A 22,116-nucleotide genomic window follows, 5' to 3' on the forward strand; every position below is an offset into this window, starting at 1 on the left:
TCTCTACCCCAAATGCAGAACCACAAAAAAAGGTAATTAAATTTCATATGGTCTTGTTGGGACATGGTGTTGCCCATTAGAATCCATGACAAATTTGAATAGATAAATAAGAACTGAGTCAGTCATTCAGCCTGTTGAGCCTGTTCTGCCATTCAATTAGATCATAGCAAATGATTTACCTCAGCCCCATTTTCCTGAACTATCTTCATATATCTTGATATCATTAGTCTCCAGGAATCTATTGGTTTCCGTCTTATATCAGCCCAAAGCTTGAGCTTCCACAGTTCTCTGGGACTGATAATTCCAAAGATTTGCCGTCCCCTGAGTGTAGAAGATCCACTACATCCCAGTCTTAAATGGCCTCGTGTTTCTCCTGTTGTTGGCTCCCATGATTTTAGACACATTGACAGCAAATTAAAAATTGAAATTTCTAAATCTTTTAGAGATTGGCAAGGGGAATATATAAGGAATGCTCAACTATACTGTCTGGACTGTTAGTGGTCAGGGTTGAGCTCACTCACTTGTCATTAAAGTGGGTTAGTAAAGTTGAAAATGACTCTCAAAATATCATTAAGCTCCTTAAGCTACAAGCTCTGGAGTTCTTCAAATATTTTTCCTTTCTCTAGCTTTAATATACAAACATATGAATATACAAACATACAAATTAAAGCAGGGGTAGGCCATTTAATTCCTCTAGCCTGCTCTGTCATTCAATAACATTATGGCAGATCTGAGTGTAACCTGAAATCCACGTTCCCATTTATCCGATGGCATTTCACCTCTTTGCTTAACAAGAACTTATCGACCTCCAGGTTAAAAGTATTCAAGGACTCTGCCAATGCTACCTTATCAGGAGGAGTATTCCAAAGACTCAAGTTCTTTGACAGCAAAACACTCTAATCTTTGTTCAAAATGGGTGAACCTTGAGTTTTAAACAGTGACCTTTGGTTCTAAATGTCCCATAAGAGTAACATTGTCTCCATGTTTACCTTGTCAAGACCCCTCAGGATTTTATATGCTTTAATCAAGTTATCTCTTACTTTTCTAACCACTAGTAGATACAAACTTAGCCTGTCCAACCCTTCCTCACAAGGAAAGCAGGTTGCTTATTAAAGATCCCAAAATTTCCTACAAACAAGCTCCTTATAAAGCTTCTGAAATTGTCTACATTTCATATGTTCCAACATCTTTTTGGCTTAATGTCAAATTTTACTGATTACTATTCCTGTGAAGCATCATGGTCTGGTTTAATTCATTAAAGGCTCTCTATATTTCAAGGTGTTGTATGCTGCTGATATCCCTTTCACAGGACTGAGCAGCCTCTGACTGTTGCACTAAACTGTGATTTCAATGATAAAAATGTTGACTGTCCTATATAAGTGATTTGGATGTGAGCTTAAGAGGTATAGTAGTAAATTTGCAGTTGACACCAAAATTGGAGGTATAGTGGACAGCGAAGAAAGTTACCTTGGATTACAACAGGATCTTGATCAGATGAGCTAATGGATTGAGGAGTAGCAGATGGAGTTTAACTTAGATAAATGTGAGGTGCTTCATTTTGGTTGTACACTTAATGGTAATGTCCTAGGGAGTGTTGCTGAACAAAGAGACATTGGAGTGCAGGTTCATAGCTCCTTGAAAGCAGGTAGATAGGATAATGAAGAAGGTGTTTGGAATGCTTTCTTTTATTGATCAGAGTATTGAGTACAGGAGTTGGGAGGTCATGTGGTGGCTGTACAGGACATTGAATAGGCCACTTTTGGAATATTGCGTGCCGTTTTGGTCTCCTTCCTATCAGAAGGATGTTGTGAAACTCAAAAGCATTCAGAAAAGATTTACAAGGATGTTGCCAGGGTTGGAGGATTTGAACTATAGGGAGAGGTTGAATAGGCTAGGACTGTTTTCCCTGAAGCGTTGGAGGCTGAGGGATGACCTTATAGAGGTTTATAAAATAATGAGGGGCATGGATAGGATAAATAGACAAGGTCTTTTCCCTGTCTTAGGGAACTCTGGAGCTAGAGGGCATAGGCTTATAGTAAGAGGGGAAAAATATAAAAGAGACCTAAGGGGCAACTTTTTCATGCAGAGTGTGGTGCATGTGTGGAATGGACTGCCAGAGGAAGTGATGGAGGCTGGTACAATTGCAACATTTAAAAGACTTTGTGATGGTTATATGAATAGAAAGGGTTTGAAGGGATATGGGCCAGATGCTGGCAGGTGGGACTAGATTGGGTTGGGATATCTGGTCGGCATGGATGGGTTTCACCGAAGGGTCTGTTTCCATGCTGTACATCTCTATGACTCTATGATCAAGGCTGAAAGGCTTCTTTCACATCAGAGAAATTTCAGTTAATTGAAACAAGAAAATAATCTAATATAATATGTTAGGCAAATAAAACAATTCTAATATTGTTCTATCATTCCTGAACAATTCCGTACAATTTAAAATATGTTCTTCAGATCCAATACACCAAAAACATTAACAGAAAACAAGCCTTATTAGAACCTATCAGTTCCACATCCGGATTTCCAAACATTAGGAAGACAAGAGGCAAAATGAGTTCATTATTGAATTAAATGATTTTTGCATTTTAATTGTGCTTAATATGGAAGAAAAGACCATCAAGAATTATTTTCACAAGAATAGGTTCAATGTCATAAAATAACTATATTGCAAAAGAAAATGCAGATTGTTCCACAATTATTACTACGCCCTTAGGCAGGCATTCAAAGGACGTTCAAAGGGCTTTGTTCTTTCATTCTCAAGCCACAATCTGCTTTCAATCCAAAGCCACTATGTTTACAGTGGAATTAGTCAATTAATATTGTAGAAGGCCTCTCTTGCTTATAAAAATAAATAGAAAACATATCCTCTCCCCGCAGCATTGTATTGTGATACTTCAGAACAGTATATTCAGAATATGGTTTTGGAGATCTTGGAAGGAATATTAATTAAAAGGAGCAAAACAAATTCTTAAACCACTTCACTCTGACTCCTCATTAAAGATTCATTTGAAAACGTATTGGTCTCCATTTAGAAAGTACTAGGTGGCTGAATTTGATTCTTTCAAACCTTTTTATAGCAACCCATATAATTATACTGACGTCTACTCTATCAATCCCCAATGTGAGCTATTAAGTGAACGAGATAATCTCTCCTCCCCAAAATCATCAAATGTAAGGTTCAACCATGAACTAATACTTCTGCTAATACTCGTAGTTCAATTCAGTAAAGTACTGGAGTTGCTAACTAGATTCACTAAATTATTACATCGTGGAAATAAAATTTCAGATTACACAAACAAGTATACCACAGAAACTCAGCACTATTAGGCTATACTTATTATATGGAGATATTATATACTCAACATGAAAGATTGATATTAAGTCAGTAAGATTAATTTTGATTAGACAGTGTCTAACCTTGATTAATGAGAATAGTTGAAAAATTAAAGCTTTGATTTGAAACCCCACCACCCACTCGAAACCAGTCAAGGAGGCAATCAAATACGGACTGTTATCCATTCCTTTACTGTCCTGATATAATAAACTGCAATTTGCATTCACTATATGAACAGGCATTGTTTTAAATTGCAAACTGGATTCTGATAATATCCCCTTTTATTTGACAATTACAAGGTGTGTTTAAAGCACCAAAACATGCCTTCCAGCCCAACTGATGCACACCAATGTTTGTGATCCAGACCACCTTCCTTTCAACTCTGTATCATCTAACTCCAACCTCCCTGAATTCCTATTTTCCTTTTTTCAATTCTTTTGACTTCTTGATTTGACTTTATTCAGTGTGACTTAATTGATTTTGTTATTTTAAAGGACAGAGAGGTTGTTATGGATTGGCCTATTGACATGAGGCTGGACACAGGGACTGAGTTTGGTACAGATCATGTACAACCAGACCACAGTCATATCAGGTCAGCAAGCTTCAAATGCCTAAACAGCATTCCAGAGAACGTCTAAACCACTGCCAGCAATACAGAATAAGTCTTAAAAGTTGTAACTATTGTAAAATTGAAGACAGTGATTAGGAGAGAGGTTGATTGGAAGAGGGGGAAAGGAAAAGGTTTGTGATAGGTAGAGGAACAATCAAGGTAAGAATTGCAATCATTTTGAGGTCACAATGGAATGTCAAGATCAAAGCTACAGTGGAATGGATGCAGACATAAGCAATTTATAGTTAGTACAATCTATGAAGATCCAGCAAGCACACCTTAACAACCTGGCTCCAAATACAGCTGTACATTTCAAAACAAAACATTACAAAATTGGTGCAATTTTAAGAATCAGTGATATAAGCCATGTAGAAACCTACTTTTCCTACGTGGAGCTGGTTCAGCACCAGCTGAATTCAGGGCAAAAGTATTGGACACCAAATAGATGTCGGGTCTCTTATTTACAAGGTAAACGGTATGACACCTGTTTCAGGCAGATCTTGGGCCCTCATTTATTTGTTGACATTTGAAATGTCCAGATTCTTAACTGCTCTGAGGAAAGTGCAGATTGATTTATTAGCTGCAAAACTGGCCCGAATATTACAGACATTGGTGGTGGGTAAGATGGCAATCCAGAATGGTTTGCCAACTCCTGCAGTTATCAATTCAGTCTGTTACATAAAGCATTAATTGGCCAAATATAGCCACCATGTAGGTTTCCAATCCACAACACTACAGTAAGGTGAACTACTGGCCAATGGTGTTGACAATGTGGGACATCTAGACATGGAGCCAAGAGTAATGAATGGATCAAAATTCAGATTGTTTAAAAGAACATCTGGCATTGGGTCAATGTCAGGTGCAACTGTTTGGCAAAAGGAAGAAATTAGCCAGCAGGACTATAAACATGGCAGAGCATGTGGATATCTGGCTGAAGTGAGTCTTTCATATAATTTGTGCAATTAAGCTGTTGGGAGTTATTTAGAACATGTTTTCAGGAATGAAAGAACAATTAGAATCACTGCATCAGAATTGAAAAAGGGAAATATGCAGCAGTTACTTAATAATTTTATTGGTATCATCATAGGTTGCTGAGAAAAGGGACTCAACAAAAGACAGACAAAGACGACCCTAACGTTTGATTATGGTACTCTGCGTGTTCACCTCCAAACTGTAAGTAGCAGGTAGAAGGTCCTTATGCCTGTCAAAGGCAAAAAGAGAACTCCCAACCTAATGAAGTGGTCCTGTTGGATGTAGCAGCAGACGTTAGCAAGTTTGGGTCCATCTCCTAGAATGTGAATATCATGTTGTAAGCATCAGAAACACTTTCTATGGTTAGGAAGAGTGAGTAAACATCATTGCAGAGATTATCATACATGAAAGAGAATGAAAAGGTACCATCTCACTGTTGCACTGTTTGCCACATAGGAGTGCAGGTTCATCGTTCCTTGAAAGTAGAGTCGCAAGTAGATAGTATAGTGAAGAAGGCATTTTGTATGCTTTCCTTTATTGGTCAGAGTATTTACTGTCGGAGTTTGGAGGTCATGTTATGGCTGTACTGGACATTGGTTAGTCACTTTTGGAATATTGTGTGCAATTCTGCCCTCGATTCAATTGGAAGGATGTTGTGAAACTTGAAAGGGTTCAGAAAAGATTTACAAGGATGTTGCAAGGGTTGGAGGATTTGAGCTATAGGGAGAGGTTGAATAGGCTGGGGCTGTTTTCTCTGGAGCATCAGAGGCTGAGGGATGACCTTATAGAGGATTATAAAATCATGAGGGGCATGGATAGGATAAATAGGATAGGAGTCTAGATTCTCCAAATTACATCAGAATTGTAGACTTAAATCACCAATGCTCTCAACATTACAGCTGAACAAAGGTTAGCCATGTAGATAGGATAAATAGACAAAGTATTTTTCTGCGGGTGCAAGTCCAGAACTGGAGGGCATAGGTTTAGGGTGAGAGGGGAAAGATATAAAAGAGACCCTAAGGGACGACTTTTTCATGCAGAGGGTGGTGCGTGTATGGAATGAGCTGCCAGAGGAAGTGTGGAGGCTAGTACAATTACAACATTTAAAAGCATTCTGGATGGGTATATGAATAGGAAGACTTTAGAGGGATATGAGGCAAGTGCTGGCAAATGGGACTAGAGGAGATTGAGATATCTGGCTGGCATGGGCAAGTTGGACCAAAGGGTCTGTTTTTGTGCTGTACGTCTCTATGACTATGACTCTTACATGATAAAGCAAGAGAAATAAAGGCAGATGCAAGTGGAGCAGTGGGAAACACACTGTATGATGTAGTCCCATTGGCTGGTCATATTTTTCACAATGTGGAGTTCTCACAGTCCATAACTGTAACAGGATGTATGCTTCTGATATTCCACATAGCCACACAATGCCACTTTATTGCAGGATATGAGGATCCACAATGCAAGAGGGAGGAGCTTGACAGAAGACACAGTGGCTGACCTGGCTATCCTCATGCCAGTTGAGGAGGATATGCTTGAGCCGTCTGCCAATGATTGCAAAGGACATTAACATCGAGAGTAATAGGATGATGAACTTGCAAGGAATTATTACGTATTGCTAACAGAGCCAGCTGCAAGGAGGTTCATGAGGAAGGTGTGTGATGGCTGTGCTGCTTGTTTTGAGCTAACCTTTGTTCAGCTGTAATGTTAAGAGCATTGGTGATTTAAGTCTACAATTCTGATGTAATTTGGAGAATCTAGACTCTTAGAGAGATCTCAATATGAACAAAGAACAATGAACAGTACAACATGATTTCAAATATTGTGGAATGTTCTGTATTTGCAATCATCATAACTTTGGAAAACAGCCTTTACCTTCCATTCTTCTTTCTGTCTCCTGCTCTGGTGAACCATCAAATGCCCTATCACTCAGCCCCAACCATGGATCTCATGCAACCTCTGACAAAGAAGAGGAAGTATCAGAGAGTACTGTGTCACATTCTTTCCCAATGTCGACTGACAGTGCAGACTCTGGTTCTGGATCAGTGGTGCTGGAAGAGCACAGCAATTCAGGCAGCATCCGAGGACAGGCAAAATCGACATTTCGGGCAAAAACCCTTCATCAGGAATAAAGGCAGAGAGCCTGAAGCGTGGAGAGATAAGCTAGAGGAGGGTGGGGGTGGGGAGAGAGTGGCATAGAGTACAATAGGTCAGTGGGGAAGGAGATGAAGGTGATAGGTCAGGGAGGAGAGGGTGGAGTGGATAGGTGGAAAAGGAGCTGGGCAGGTCGGACAAGTCCGGACAGGTCAGGGGATCGAGTTGCTGGAGGTTAGAAGCTAGGATGAGGTGGGGTAAGGGGAAATGAGGAAACTGTTGAAATCCACATTGATGCCCTGGGGTTGAAGTGTTCCGAGGCGGAAGATGAGGACACTCTCATTCGTTTGGCCGAACTGGTCCTCACCCTTAACAATTTCTCCTTTGAATCCTCCCACTTCCTCCAGACCAAAGGGGTAGCCATGGGCACACGTATGGGCCCCAGCTATGCCTGTCTCTTTGTTGGCTACGTAGAGCAGTTGATCTTCCGTAATTACATTGGCACCACTCCCCACCTCTTCCTCCGCTACATTGATGACTGCATTGGCGCCACCTCGTGCTCCCGCGAGGAGGTTGAGCAATTCATCAACTTCACCAACACATTCCACCCTGACCTTAAATTTACCTGGACCATCTCTGACACCTCCCTCCCCTTCCTGGACCTCTCCATCTCCATCAGTGACGACCGACTTGACACTGACATCTTCTACAAACCCACCGACTCCCACAGCTACCTGGATTACACCTCTTCCCACCCTACCTCTTGCAAAAATGCCATCCCGTATTCCCAATTCCTCCGCCTCCGCTGTATCTGCTCCCATGAGGAGCGGTTCCACCATAGAACACACCAGATGGCCTCCTTCTTTAGAGACCGCAATTTCCCTTCCCACGTGGTTAAAGATGCCCTCCAACGCATCTCATCCACATCCCGCACCTCCGCCCTCAGACCCAGCCCCTCCAACCGCAACAAGGACAGAACGCCCCTGGTGCTCACCTTCCACCCTATCAACCTTCGCATAAACCAAATCATCCGCCGACATTTCCGCCACCTCCAAACAGACCCCACCACCAGGGATATATTTCCCTCCCCACCCCTCTCCGCCTTCCGCAAAGACCGTTCCCTTCGTGACTACCTGGTCAGGTCCACGCCCCCCTACGACCCACCCTCCCATCCTGGCACTTTCCCCTGCCACCGCAGGAACTGCAAAACCTGCGCCCACACCTCCTCCCTCACCTCTATCCAAGGCCCCAAAGGAGCTTTCCACATCCATCAAAGTTTTACCTGCACATCCACTAATATCATCTATTGTATCCGTTGCTCCCGATGCGGTCTCCTCTACATTGGGGAGACTGGGCGCCTCCTAGCAGAGCGCTTTAGGGAACATCTCCGAGACACCCGCACCAATCAACCAAATCGCCCAGTGGCTCAACATTTCAACTCCCCCTCCCACTCTGCCGAGGATATGGAGGTCCTGGGCCTCCTCCACCGCCGCTCCCTCACCACCAGACACCTGGAGGAAGAACGCCTCATCTTCCGTCTTGGAATACTTCAACCCCAGGGCATCAATGTGGTTTCAACAGTTTCCTCATTTCCCCTTCCCCCACCTCATCCTAGCTTCTAACCTCCAGCAACTCAATCCCCTGACCTGTCCGGACTTGTCCGACCTGCCTAGCTCCTTTTCCACCTATCCACTCCACCCTCTCCTCCCTGACCTATCACCTTCATCTCCTTCCCCACTGACCTATTGTACTCTATGCCACTCTCTCCCCACCCCCACCCTCCTCGAGCTTATCTCTCCACGCTTCAGGCTCTCTGCCTTTATTCCTGATGAAGGGCTTTTGCCCGAAACGTCGATTTTGCCTGTCCTCGGATGCTGCCTGAATTGCTGTGCTCTTCCAGCACCACTGATCCAGAATCTGGTTTCCAGCATCTGCAGTCATTGTTTTTACCGTGCAGACTCTGGTACCTTGTTAGGTTTTTGTGACTCAACGCAGAGAGATGTCGAAGTTGGTGAGCGTACTTCACACTTACCTGTGCAGTTGCTGGAGAGAGAGTTGGAGCAGGCAGTTAGAACATTTTTAGAAGTGATCCAGATGTGACATTTTAGTTGATGAGCTGGCTGTCATTTTTGTCCGCTTTCTCAAAAAGATTTTTGTTGCACTTGCATCATGCTTAGGTTCAGCGGTTCATTTATACTTAGAGAAAAAGGTGAACAAATTCCATAAGGGTTGCTACGGATTGGTGAGTAAAGATGCAAATAGGGATGACGGATAGCTATGGAAATTGTCACGAAAAATCATCTGAATCTAATTTCTTGGGGAGGTAGTGTGGCTGCATTGTTGACTGACTACAGGCTGTTCAGCAGAATTTATTGTATACCCTGCTGGAACCTTTGCATTAATAACGCCTCTTGTGTCTTATGCCCATCAAGGCCCTCCCTGGTCTGTTTATGTCCTTGAAGTGTTCTTCATCAGAGAACTTGATATTTTCTTACACTGGCTGTTCCTCCAGGATATCCCATTCTGCAATGCCAGATTGTTCAGAATGCAACACACAATTGCCATCAGCAGCATTCTGGATGGAGCATAATGCAGAGCTTCTCCTGATCTGTTTAAGTATAAAAATCCTCAGTAGACCAATAGCCTGCTTGATTACAGAACTTATTATGCCATTTCTGTCATTGTCTCCATCCAGCTTCTGTGCTATGGTATGATGACCTATTTCTTCAAGGGAGAGCCCTTATCTCCCATTTCAAAAGCATCAGGTCCAATAATTAAATCTGGAACCTGAGAGCACCTCAAGATGTATAAGCCATAGTAGCTGCTCTTGGTCTTGTAGAATATGTTGCTGGTGGTTGCGCACCATTTGGATGTTTGTACAGTGATCCTCTTCCTGTTGATGAATGTGCAGGGTTAGTCACCCAATGCCTTGTGGGTGGCATGTGTACAGTCAATGACAACCTGAAACTTATAAAGCCTATGACTGCAATAAAATCACTGACTCTTATGAACTGGCTATTACAAACAGCTTGTAAACACAATGAATTGTTCAGATCATCAGAACATTACATCAGTGACAATATTAATGCAATGAAAAATATCACTTGTGGAAAAAAAGCACTCATGCCCACTGTCACCTTCAAAGCCATGGCTACTGGATGCTCCCTTACATAGATGGAGGCTATCTCCTCAGTTGGCGTGTCACAAAGAGATGTTATTTTGGTTCCAGAGAGCCTCAGAATTCTGTGGCACAGTGCACCAGAAATTTACAACTAAGTCATTCTGACCCTGTAAAATTGGCTGGCTTCATAATGCCTCATGGTGGATAAAGAGCACAATATGGTTTTCATGTCATGCTTCTGGGAGTCCACCATTGCTCTCCATGCTGCCCCTTCCATCTGTGATTTTGGAGCAGCAGCTAACCTTTCAGGTTGGTCCTGCACTTGAGATTCTGCTCTTCTCATTCCCCTCCTCTTCACCAGAACTTCTGCCTCACTTATCCAGGCATCCAGTTATTGTAATAAGTACAGATTTACATTTTGCAAGTGAACAATAATAGGCTTTATCAAAAAAAACTATACACAAGTTTAGAGTTGGCATCTTTCCAGAACCTGACAGATTCAGTCTCCATTGACATGTGTTCCCACACTACTATGATATAGCTCCTTATGTACATGCTCAGTCGCTGTTCCAAGAATAGATGTATCATTAACCCTTTAGACCAAAGCTCCCTACAAGATGTCTAAGAATAGACATTTTTGCCATTGCCATTGCCATTTGGCAATGAACATTTCTTTATTCCTACATACTGCCGTCCTCAAAATCCACCAGTCTGTTTTGCTTGAGAATTTCACCTGCCAATGCATTTACAGGTCTCTTGGAAAATATATGGGGCGAAGTGACATGGCAGCATTTCTAAAAACAATAATATTTCTCCATGATAGAATTGTGTGACAGCTCATTTTTACTTATCTCTTCATGTAATGTCGGCATCACTGGCTATGCCAGTATTTATTACCTGGCCCTAACAGTCAACCACAATTCTGTGGGTCTGGAGCCACACAGAAACCAAACCAGGTAAGAATGATGGATTTCATTCCCTAAAAAGATATTAGTGAACCACATGGGTTTTTACAACAATTAAGTTACATGGCCACCATTAGGATAGCTTTTAAATGAATTATGAACTTGATCATTTACCATTGTATGATTCAAACACATGAACCCAGAAAAACAGACTGATTATGCATCCAGTGACATTACTCCTGCATCACTGCTACCCCTAATGGCTGAGCTTTTAATTCAGCAATCTCTTGAGTCATTAGACAGTTCCAATTCCATTTGAGTTTCAATTTGTTCAAGCTCCTTTTGATATCTGGGTTTAAGCTCCAAGGATCGAGTTTTGAAGCTCCATAGTTTGATTCCTTTGGTTTTAAGTGAAAAAAATCTGGAATGTCTCCATTGTAACTCATCACTACCTTCTGATAAGTTGCTGAGACATATTTGAACCATCCAGCTGCCATTTCTGCAGTTCAACCTATTCTGAATACTGAACATTAGCATGATTTAATTTGGACTTAAGTATCTACTTTTCTTTGGATTGTTTTTTATATGGTTGTTGAACTTTTGATTTGATATTTTTCATTAAACATGACCAGTTCATATCGCTGCTTTCTGTACATGAAAATGTTGCACACGTTTGGCTTCTGCAGATGTAGGTGTGGCTTCCTTCACCTTCTTTAAAACTTTCATGTCCATAACTGTGTGCAGGAGCTGAAAGGCCTGTTGCACACATAGTTGAAGATCCCTTTCTAATTCAGGTATTGTGGTGAGTTTGCTAGTTGCAGAACTTTTCATAGTAAGGACTTCTTTTTCCATCCCTGCAAAGGTCCTGCCTTCACTACGTGGAAGAACCTATTCATTTAACTGCAGTTGTTATTTCTGTGTTTTTGATATTTTTAAAGAAATAAGTAAATAACTTTCCCTCTTTATTACCTTCTTCAACAAATGGATGATTCTCTTCATATGAGACAGCAAAAGCTTGCTGAAGAGTGGTGTCTGAATTTAAAAGTACATCAATGTCTAAGGTTCCTGTCTTCAGTAAATAAATAGCATAAATGGTGGATTCCTTGACTTATTCTGTGTTTTGAAATCTAGAATGACCTCTCGTGGTTTGTCACCTTAATCTTTGGTTCCTTTTCCTACCACCATTTGATGCCTTTGTTTTCAATATCTCCTATCTTCCAGCGGTCCTTGGGTCGGAGTATCTGTAGTGAATATGGCTTCATGGCTCAATGGGTAAACTTCAATGACTCCAGCATGTGCGAGAACAAAGACAATGTAAAGCTACAGAGGTATTGCTGCTCAGTAAAGAAGGGTATTGATTAGGAATGAGATGCAAGGTTTCTGAGATCTCACTTTTAGGTTAGATTACTTACTTACAGTATGGAAACAGGCCCTGCAGCCCAAAAAGTCCACACTGACCCTCCAAAGCGCAACCCACCCAGACCCATTCTCCTACATTTACCCCTTCACCTAACTCAATGGGCAACTTAGCATGGCCAATTCACCTAACCTGCACATTTTTGGACTATGGGAGGAAACCGGAGCACCCGGAGGAAACCCACGCAGACACGGGGAGAATGTGCAAACTCCACACAGTCAGTCACCTGAGGTGGGAATTGAACTCGGGTCTCTGGCACTGTGAGGCAGCAGTGCTAACCACTGTGCCACAGTGCCGCCCACAAAGTTTGGCTTCTATCTATCATTTAACTCTAATTTTAATAACTACTGTAACCTGAAATTAAATAGAGAAAGCATTAGAATCTTTTGGCCTTGATCATAGTTCAGTATTTGAAAGAACAGGTACTTGTAGTTGTTTCTTGCCAATAACACCTGTATATGCACATACTAGAATTCATCTTACACGTCTGCCTGATCAGATGTGAGTAAATATTGCAGTGTGCCTACCACATCTCTCATCCTGCCCCTCCATGTCGTTAATTACTGGAACTCTCCTGTGGAGTATTGTACTCTTTATTTAATTTTCTTGTCTGCTACTGCAGCTGCAACATGGTCTCTCTCTTTCAGTCGTTAACTCTTTAATTCTATAGTTGTCCATCATTCCCTGCATGTATTTGTTCATCTAACATGACCTCTCATTCAACCTTGGAAACAATATTGTATTTTCTTCTGTGATAATTTGATTTGAAACAATGGCTACCTGTAAGTCAGCTTTTATTCTTTTGTTCTTGCAGTACTGTATTCAAGAAGGTATAGTTCTTATTGCTTTTTGAATGGAATTAGTTTTGATTTGATTGTGATGAACTCTTACATGAGTAAACTCTTAGAAAGAAAATTGTCAAGACCGTAGAAAAGCTTTTGAAAGATATTTAATGATATCTTAATTATAGAGAAAGATCAGAGAAATCATAACTTGTACAATCAGAACTGAGAAAATTATAAAAGGATTAATGTCTATCTATTCAATACCTCTTACCTCAGGACATGTCCAAAATGCTTACAGCTAATAAAGTGTGGTGCAGAACAGCCATTGGTGGAATGTAAAATGCATATAGAAAAAAAATGCATTTTTTAGAAATTCTCAAATTTATGAAATATCTTCGTAAAGGAAAGATGACTTTCATCTGTAAGCAATTAATTAACTAAAAGCCACACATTAATTTCATCACCAAAATATGGAGAGAGCTTAGGAGAAATTTTCTTTAATTATGCAGCAGGTCATTAGGACATCAAATGGCTTGCCAAAAACAACAGTGGAGGTTCACTCTTAAGAGGGAATTAAAAAAAATAAGAATTTGAAGAAATGAAATAGAAAAGGCAATATGGAAAGGACAAAAAGAACCATGTAGACTGTTTCTTTCAAAGAACTGCCACTTAAAAGGCATCAGTGTTTGCTGTAAAAATCACACCTCAACACTTTCTGGAGGTTCTTGACCAATTCTCATTGTTACTACAAAATCTCTCTCCCAGTGAATGATAAAAATTGGCCCTGACTCAACACAACTAGTTTAGAATGGGTATCTGTTTCGTGTGTGTGTTTGGTGGGGTTGGAGGGGATATAACAGGTGCAGGTTCTGGTGGCTTCAACTTGATATCTAGTCAGAGTCAACCATCCATCCCTCAGCAGTATCTGAGGGATTAAAATTCTAGAAGTAGCCTGATTAAATTCCCAGGCTTAATATGGTGGTTGCAGCTGTAGGAGCTAAAATGTGTAGCAAGCCAAGTTGCTATTGCAAGTGTGCACCAAAGGAATAGCAGAATAGCAGAAGAAACATCAGTGAGAAGCTGAAAGAAACGAATACACCAGCTATAATTCACAGAGATCAAGTCGGCCAGTCCTGAACAGCAGGAATAATTCAAATGTCCAAAATCAGGCCATCAGGTTTAAAGTCATGGAGCTTAAACGTAACAGCTTGGATGCCTCCTCATGTTCATTTTCTACGGCTGCTCAGTACATTAGCAGCTGCACTGTCCAGGACCGTAGGGAATTGTTCAGGCAGCCGATTGTAATTAATTTGAATACCTTTTGAAGCAGTCATGGGGTTGGTGCACGTGTGTGGCACAAGATTCACTGTTTTCACTCCTGTGTCCAAAAACTAAAAAAAAGTATTTCTCTCTGCAGAATCAAAAGTTCAGTGCTGACGTTTATCGGTCCATTTTCATTAGATTTATGCATTAACACGAAGAGTCTGTTGTACTCTATGATAGCTAACTGGCAATAATACAGCTTCCAACATTTAAAAGGCATCAAATGTAAGTTAGTGCCATGGGGTGGAATTTTCCTGTCCCTGGGATGCCTCAAGAAGTGGGGAGAAAGGTGGAAAAATAAGGAGAGAATGGAAGAATCAAATTCTTGCTGTCAAGCAAATAATTTTCCCCTCAAACCTTAACTGGTGACTTCAGAATCTCACCATTGAATAGTAACTACCATTTCTCTATGAATTTGTATCTCATTAAACCCCCAATTCACTGTTATTCATATGCTATTTCTATTTCTTTTCTCCTCTAGTGAGAAACTAGATGTCACAAACGCCTGATGTGTAAACTAGAATAGGTACTTCATGGCTACAACTCACCGAATGCTTGTCCTGACTATGACACCATCGCTTCTTCAGAGTATTGTTCTTGCAAATCCCATAGTGACCACTGCGCAATAAGTATACAAAATATCTGCCGCTGAGAAGTTGATAGAGTAAGCCACTATTTCTTTTCAGGGACAGAGTAAAAAATGCTTTCAGGATGTAACAGATGCCATTTTCTCCAGGGCACAGCTTTTCATATCCTTCCCCTGTGCGCCATAAATATCACTCCTCAAAACATTTTACTTGCGAATGATTTCAGAGCAATTGTGCCAGTTTACGTCTACCATTTTCTCTGTCCCATTCTTCCGGAATAACCAGGACTAAAATAAAAGTGATAAAAAGGGAGAGAGAGAGAGACCATTCACCCCACCTAGTTTACCTGTCTGGTGTTTAGGGGCCAGTGGAAATGACAGCAATGAGGGTCATTGTATATGCACAGCACTTTAAGAGGTGCTACTTATAATGAAGTTTGCTAACTGTAGGAAATGACAGAACCTGCTTGGTCTAGTGTTGTCAGGAGAAAAAAAAAATCACTCCTTGTTTGCTAGAAGAGTCTCTTGTGCTTAACAAGATACAGTATATTGCATGTTAACAGCTGGTCACAGGCTGCCTTAATGTAATAGACTTTACAAAGATACTTTAAAGAGGACCGTGTTTTAGGTTCCACTCCTTTGAGATCCTAAGATACTCTGCCTGAGGATCTCAAGTCCTTATGGCATCATCAGAGTGTGTGGGTGGGCACTGCTCAAAATTAACCATTCAGACCCTTCAGATCTATAGACAGAGTGAGGAGCTAGTCTGATTTTTGTCAAAGGTTCAGGTATTTACTGCCAGAAGTAACAGGAGATCTAGAATGCACCTGCTCAAATTTGGCTCAGTGTTATCTAATTACAGAATAACAATGAGAAAAATTCTCTAATATATTTCTCATGATTAATTTTTCAGCATTGCCTGGAGTCAGAATGGGTTTCTGGCATTCAGCATTGCAAAGGACGTGAAGATAGTGCAAAATGAAGAGATTGCACAACTAATGTCATCTGTCATGTTGGAGAATGTGGGAAACTTAACATAATATTGAAACAGTTTCTTCAGTTGGCACTACTGCATTGTTGAAGGAGATAGAATATTTCTCCTCTACTTCTCTTCACTTTGCTGGGTAAGTTCCTAAGAGATGCAGATAATAGTGCTGTAAGCTGCCATGTGTACTTTAATGAGCCTGAGCCTGGGAAATTTGCCAGGGTTTGAGTAGATCACAGTAGTCAGGAGTCCCATCATGGCACAATTCCGCTGGATCCCACAGAGAAAACTTTGACACTGATTTGTTCATTACTCACAATCTAATAATGTGAGCCTGTTATTACTCCCATATTTCTTTTCAGTTTGTCACCTAATCATTTACACTGTCAACACAGAAATATAATAGCAGAAACAGGCCAGTCAGCTGCTCAAGCCTGTTCAAATATCAAGCAGTTTTGCACCTAAATAACATTTACCCACCCATAGTCCATACCTCTTGATACCCTGCACTAACAAAAATCTTGGGGCAGTCTTGAACAATTCAGTTGAATCAACATCCAAAGACATTTGAGGCAGTGCTTTCCACAGTCCCATGATTTGTGTGAAACATTATTTCCTCTATTTCCTATTAAAATGTCTCATGCTCATTTTCAGGTTGTGCCTCTTTGTAATAGATCTCACCATATCCCTCCACTTTCAAATTACGTTATCACTTTAAATGCTTTGATTAGATCACTCATCACTCTTCTAGACTCCAAAAGATGCAAGCAAAGTTTATGCATTTTACCATCATAATTTAACTTTTCCATCATCAGTATCGGTCTGGTGTACATGTACAGTACTACCTGAAAAGCCATTTTGTAATTCCTGAGATACAGTGTCTCAAACCCCACTTGTGTTCCATCCAAGGCTTTGTAATGCTGGAGAAAACCTCCCTATCTTTTCTATACTAACCCCACTGAGCCCAAGGCCAAAATTCCATCAGCCTTTTTGAAGACATTTTGCACTTGCAAACTAGGGTGTGGATTTTCGCAGAGTCAGAAGGACTCCAGAGCCATTTGAAAATGGTGGACAGACCCAATTCCAGGATGCCTCCTTCTATTCCCAACATCTTCAGATTCCACTAACATCATTGTAAACCAGACCAATGAAAACATGAACTCAGTAGTAGTGCTATTTGGACGAGAAGGAGAAGTAGGTTTGAAGGTAGGAGACAGAGGGTGGTGAAAAAGGATTGTTTTTTGGACTAGACGCCTGTGGCCAGTGGTGTGCTGCAAGGATTGGTGCTGGGTCTACTGCATTTCAACATTTATATCAAACTTATATAAATGATTTGGATGTGAATATAGGAGATGTGGTTCGTAAGTTTGCAGATGATGTCAAAATTAGTGGCGTAGTGGACAGTGAAGAAGGTTATCTCAGTTAATATGTACACTGTTAATGGTAAGGCCCTGGGGAGTGTTGCCAAACAAAGAGACCTAGGGGTGCAGGTGCAAAGTTCATTGGAATTGGAATTGCAAGTAGACAGGGTGGTGAAGAAGGTGTTTTGCATGCTTACCTTCTTTGGTCAGTATAGGAGTTGGGACATCATTTTGCAGCTGTTCAGAACATTGGTAAGCCCACCTAGAAAAGGTTCAGAAAAGATTTACAAGATATTACCAGGATTGGAGAGTTAGAGCTGTAGGGAGTGGTTGAATAGGCTGGGACATTTTTCCCTGAAGGATCAGAGGCTGAGAGGTGACCTTATAGAAGCTTATAAAATCATGAGGGACATGGATAGGATGAATAGCCAAAGTCTTTTTCCCAGGTTAGGGTAGTCCAAAACTAGAGGGCACATGTTTAAGGTGAGAGGGGAATGATTTAAAAAGGACCTAAGGGGCAACTATTTCACGCAGAGGGTGGTGCATGTATGGAAAGTTCTGCCAGAAGAAGTGGTGGAGGCTGGTACAATTATAGCATTTAAAAGGTATTTGGACAAATACATGAATAAGAAAGGCTTAGAGGGATATGGGCCAAATGCTGGCAAGTGGGACTAGATTAGTTTACAATATTTGGTTGGCAAGGAAGAGTTGGACCAAAGGGTCTGTTTCCATGCTGGATAACTCTATGACTCTATAAGTGAAATTAATGATAGATTTCACTTGATTAACATTTTTAACAGATTATAATATGGTGTTATTTCCATGATCTCTTTAGTCTTTAGTCATTATCTCAATGTTTATTTGGTTATGGTTAAAATATTTGAAAATTATTGATTCGTTTCAGGTTGATCTGGTTGACACTTTTATATAAGGTTGCAAGAACAGCATAATTTTTTAAACCTGTGAATGTGTATTATTTTTGAACCAAGATTCGTCACTTGATACTATGTAGCTTGTGAATGGATATTAATTGCCATTGAGTTGGCATGGACATTATATGGAGACACAGGTAACCAGCGGCATCAGTTGGGAAGATATATTGGAGGGATGGGTAGGGTTGTGATTAGTGAGGGTTGGAGGGTGTAAAGTCTTTCAAACCTAGGATAAAGAATTGAGACAGGCCTTTAACCATCACGTCAGCACACACCTACCTCATAGCCACAAAGACTCCAAGACCAGCCAAGCCCAACTCAATCACACACTAGCCCCTAGGAGCAAATATGTATGTATTGTGTACTTTCTTACTGAGGTGGGTTTGGTCAATCAGGAACTCTCCTCAGTCATATCCAAAATTCTAGCAGACCTTAGTATTTTATGTATCTAGTCTGGTGTTTGTTCAAGCAGATCTCTCCTGTTCATGGCTACAATTCTCTTCAGGGTTTTTCCCATTCTGTTGCTGAACTTTGAAGGAGGTGCAACAAAAATCCAATTCAGATTCTTGACAGAGTTATGGGAGCAGTTTCCACGAACCATCCCAGTAAAATTAACTGCCATATCAGGCAATTAATAGTTGTTTGTTCCTGACAGCATATCACTTTATGTATCAGATATTGAAAATGCTCTTACAAAAATGTTATAAACACAGAATTTACTATTGCTAATATTGTCACATAAATGTTTCATGCGTTCATTCTTCTGAGCGATATTTAAGGTGTCTTATTGCAATGGATCAACAAATTCTTTGGAAAAACAGTTTTAAAACTACTGTAAATATCAAAAAGCTACAGACAAATCTTGCAAAGAAGGATTTCTAGAATGTAGAGTTAAACTATGGTATTTGTATAACGTCATTGTCATATCATGCAAGACTTCATGAAGTCAGATAAGTCTATTCTAAGTTAATATTGATTATATTCATTTGTTGAAATATATTATTTAATATATTCAATCTCTGTAATTATACCACATTCTATAGATTTGTTACCCTGCACTTCACCAAGTTATGGTGCATTATTCTACTTTATTACTGACCGTGAGCCTTCATTTTATTCACACTAACAGCACAGCACGGTGGCACAGTGGTTAGCACTGCTGCCTTGCAGCGCCAGAGACCCGGGTTCAATTCCCGCCTCAGGCGACTGACTGTGTGGAGTTTGCACGTTCTCCCCGTGTCTGCGTGGGTTTCCTCCGGTTTCCTCCCACAGTCCAAAGATGTGCAAGTCAGGTGAATTGGCCATGCTAAATTGCCTGTAGTGTTAGGTAAGGGGTAAATGTAGGGGTATGGGGGGGTTGCGCTTCAGCGGGGCGGTGTGGACTTGTTGGGCCGAAGGGCCTGTTTCCACACTGTAAGTAATCTAAAAAATCTAATCTAATCTAAAAGATTTCAATCTCACTCTCTTCCTCTGTTTATATTTACAACCAATTGCTTACTTTTGAAGTGTCAATATCTATAACCTTATAATTCTATTTGTGTTTATATATAATTTGTCACAATTATGTGAATTTCACCCTTCACTGCAGACAAGAAGCTGGGTACAGGGACTGGGAGAAAGGAGAGAAGGAGGATGAGACATGGATGGAGAATACAAAGAGATGAGAGAGGTAAAGTGATGAGGAATAGAACTAAGAGGATGAGGGAAATGGAGGGGCAAATAGGGTAAGAAGTAAATTAGCAGTTCAGGCAGCATCCAAGGAGCTTCGAAATCGACGTTTCAGGCAAAAGCCATCATTCCTGATGAAGGGCTTTCGCCCGAAACGTCGATTTCGAAGCTCCTTGGATACTGCCTGAACTGCTGTGCTCTTCCAGCACCACTAATCCAGAATCTGGTTTCCAGCATCTGCATTCATTGTTTTTACCTAAGGAGTAAATTAGTTAAAATGGACAGGAAAACAAGACAGGAGATGAACAAATAAAAGGAGTCCTGCGCAGTTCTGCAAGACAAGGAGTTCCTAGATTCTGAGCCAAGCCTGGATACTATCCAGGGCTTATTTTGATTTTGCAGAGAAATAATTCCTTGCTGAGTGAAGAATGGCTGTAGAAGTCCAATATAAGTCCACTGCTGCACTCAGTTGGAGAAGTGGTTATATGGACTAGGAATTTCTCATGGAGGAAAAAGGAATTTGAGGCAATAAAGATGTTCATCAGATTGAGGAGCAGGGATCAAAGGAGGAGAATGAAGAGCTACATTCATTCACCTCTTGTAAGTTCCTGGGATGAAATCCATCCGGACCTGAAGACCTGCCAGTTTGTAATTCTGTTGGTTTGCTTGTACTACGTCTCTCGTGACTGTAGCGTTACAAAGTATCTTTCTCCTTCTCTTTCTTGATTTACAGCTAAACTGGAATTTTTAGGTCTCCCATAGTGAAGACAGAGGCAAGAAATTTGTTAATTTCATTGTCCATTTTCTTATTATCTATTATTAACACCCCATTCTCACTCTCTGGAGGGCCAATACTCACTTGCTTATTCGTTTCTCTTTTGAAGTTGAATGGAATTGACTAAAATGCTGCTCTTTGAGTGATGTAGGCAAATCTGGTAGCGCAGGGTAGTGTCATTGGACTAATCTAAAAGCCCAGGCTAATATTCCCCATGGTAGGCTACTGCAAAAAGTACGGAGGTATGGCATTGAGGGTGAGTTGGAGGTTTGGATTAGGAATTGGCTGGCTGGAAGAAGACAGAGAGTAGTAGTTGATGGTAAAGGTTCATCTTGGAGTGCAGTTACTAGCGGTGTTCCGCAAGGATCTGTTTTGGGACCATTGCTGTTTGTCATTTTTATAAATGACCTGGAGGAGGGGCTAGAAGGTTGGGTGAGCAAGTTTGCAGATGATACGAAAGTCGGTGGAGTTGTTGACAGTGAGGAAGGATGTGTCCGGTTACAGCGGGATATAGATAAGTTGCAGAGCTGGGCAGAAAGGTGGCAAATGGAGTTCAATGTAGGTAAGTGTGAGGTGATTCACTTTGGTAAGAGTAACAAAAAGATGGGGTACTGGGCTAATGGTCGGATACTTGGTAGTGTGGATGAGCAGAGGGATCTTGGTGTCCATGTACACAGATATCTGAAAGTTGCCACCCTGGTAAATAGTGCGATAATGAAGGCATATGGCGTACTGGCTTTTATTGGTAGACGAATTGAGTTCTGGAGTCCTGAGGTCATGTTGCAGTTGTATAAGACTCTGGTGCGGCCGCATCTGGAGTATTGTGCGCAGTTTTGGTCGCCATACTATAGGAAGGATGTGGAGGCACTGGAACAGGTGCAGAGGAAGTTTACCAGGATGTTGCCTGGTATGGTAGGAAGATTGTATGAGGAAAGGCTGAGGCACTTGGGGCTGTTTTCATTGGAGAAAAGGTTTAGGGGTGACTTGATAGAGGTGTACAAGATGATTAGGGGTTTAGATAGGGTTGACCATGAGAACCTTTTTCCACGTATGGAGTCAGCTATTACGAGGGGGCATAGCTTTAAATTAAGGGGTGGTAGGTATAGGACAGATGTTAGGGGTAGATTCTTTACTCAGCGAGTCGTGAGTTCATGGAATGCCCTGCCAGTAGCAGTGGTGGACTCTCCCTCTTTATGGGCATTTAAACGGGCATTAAATAGGCATATGGAGGATAGTGGGCTA

At 41.1% G+C, this 22,116-nt stretch overlaps 1 long non-coding RNA gene across 1 annotated transcript in view; it reads left to right on the plus strand.

Annotated features, from left to right (window-relative positions):
• The first annotated feature begins 5,071 nt into the window (after positions 1–5,071).
• LOC148139917 (uncharacterized) overlaps positions 5,072–22,116 on the plus strand; it is a 52,585-nt gene continuing 35,540 nt past the window's right edge. Inside the window, exon 1 of the long non-coding RNA XR_015753369.1 lies at positions 5,072–5,123. This is a non-coding gene — a long non-coding RNA (uncharacterized LOC148139917). The remainder of the gene's footprint in view (positions 5,124–22,116) is intronic.

Source organism: Chiloscyllium plagiosum, unplaced genomic scaffold (genome assembly GCF_037043375.1).
Source record: "Chiloscyllium plagiosum isolate Xiang-an unplaced genomic scaffold, Cpla_swu_hap1 HiC_scaffold_36, whole genome shotgun sequence".
Taxonomy (NCBI): domain Eukaryota; kingdom Metazoa; phylum Chordata; class Chondrichthyes; order Orectolobiformes; family Hemiscylliidae; genus Chiloscyllium; species Chiloscyllium plagiosum.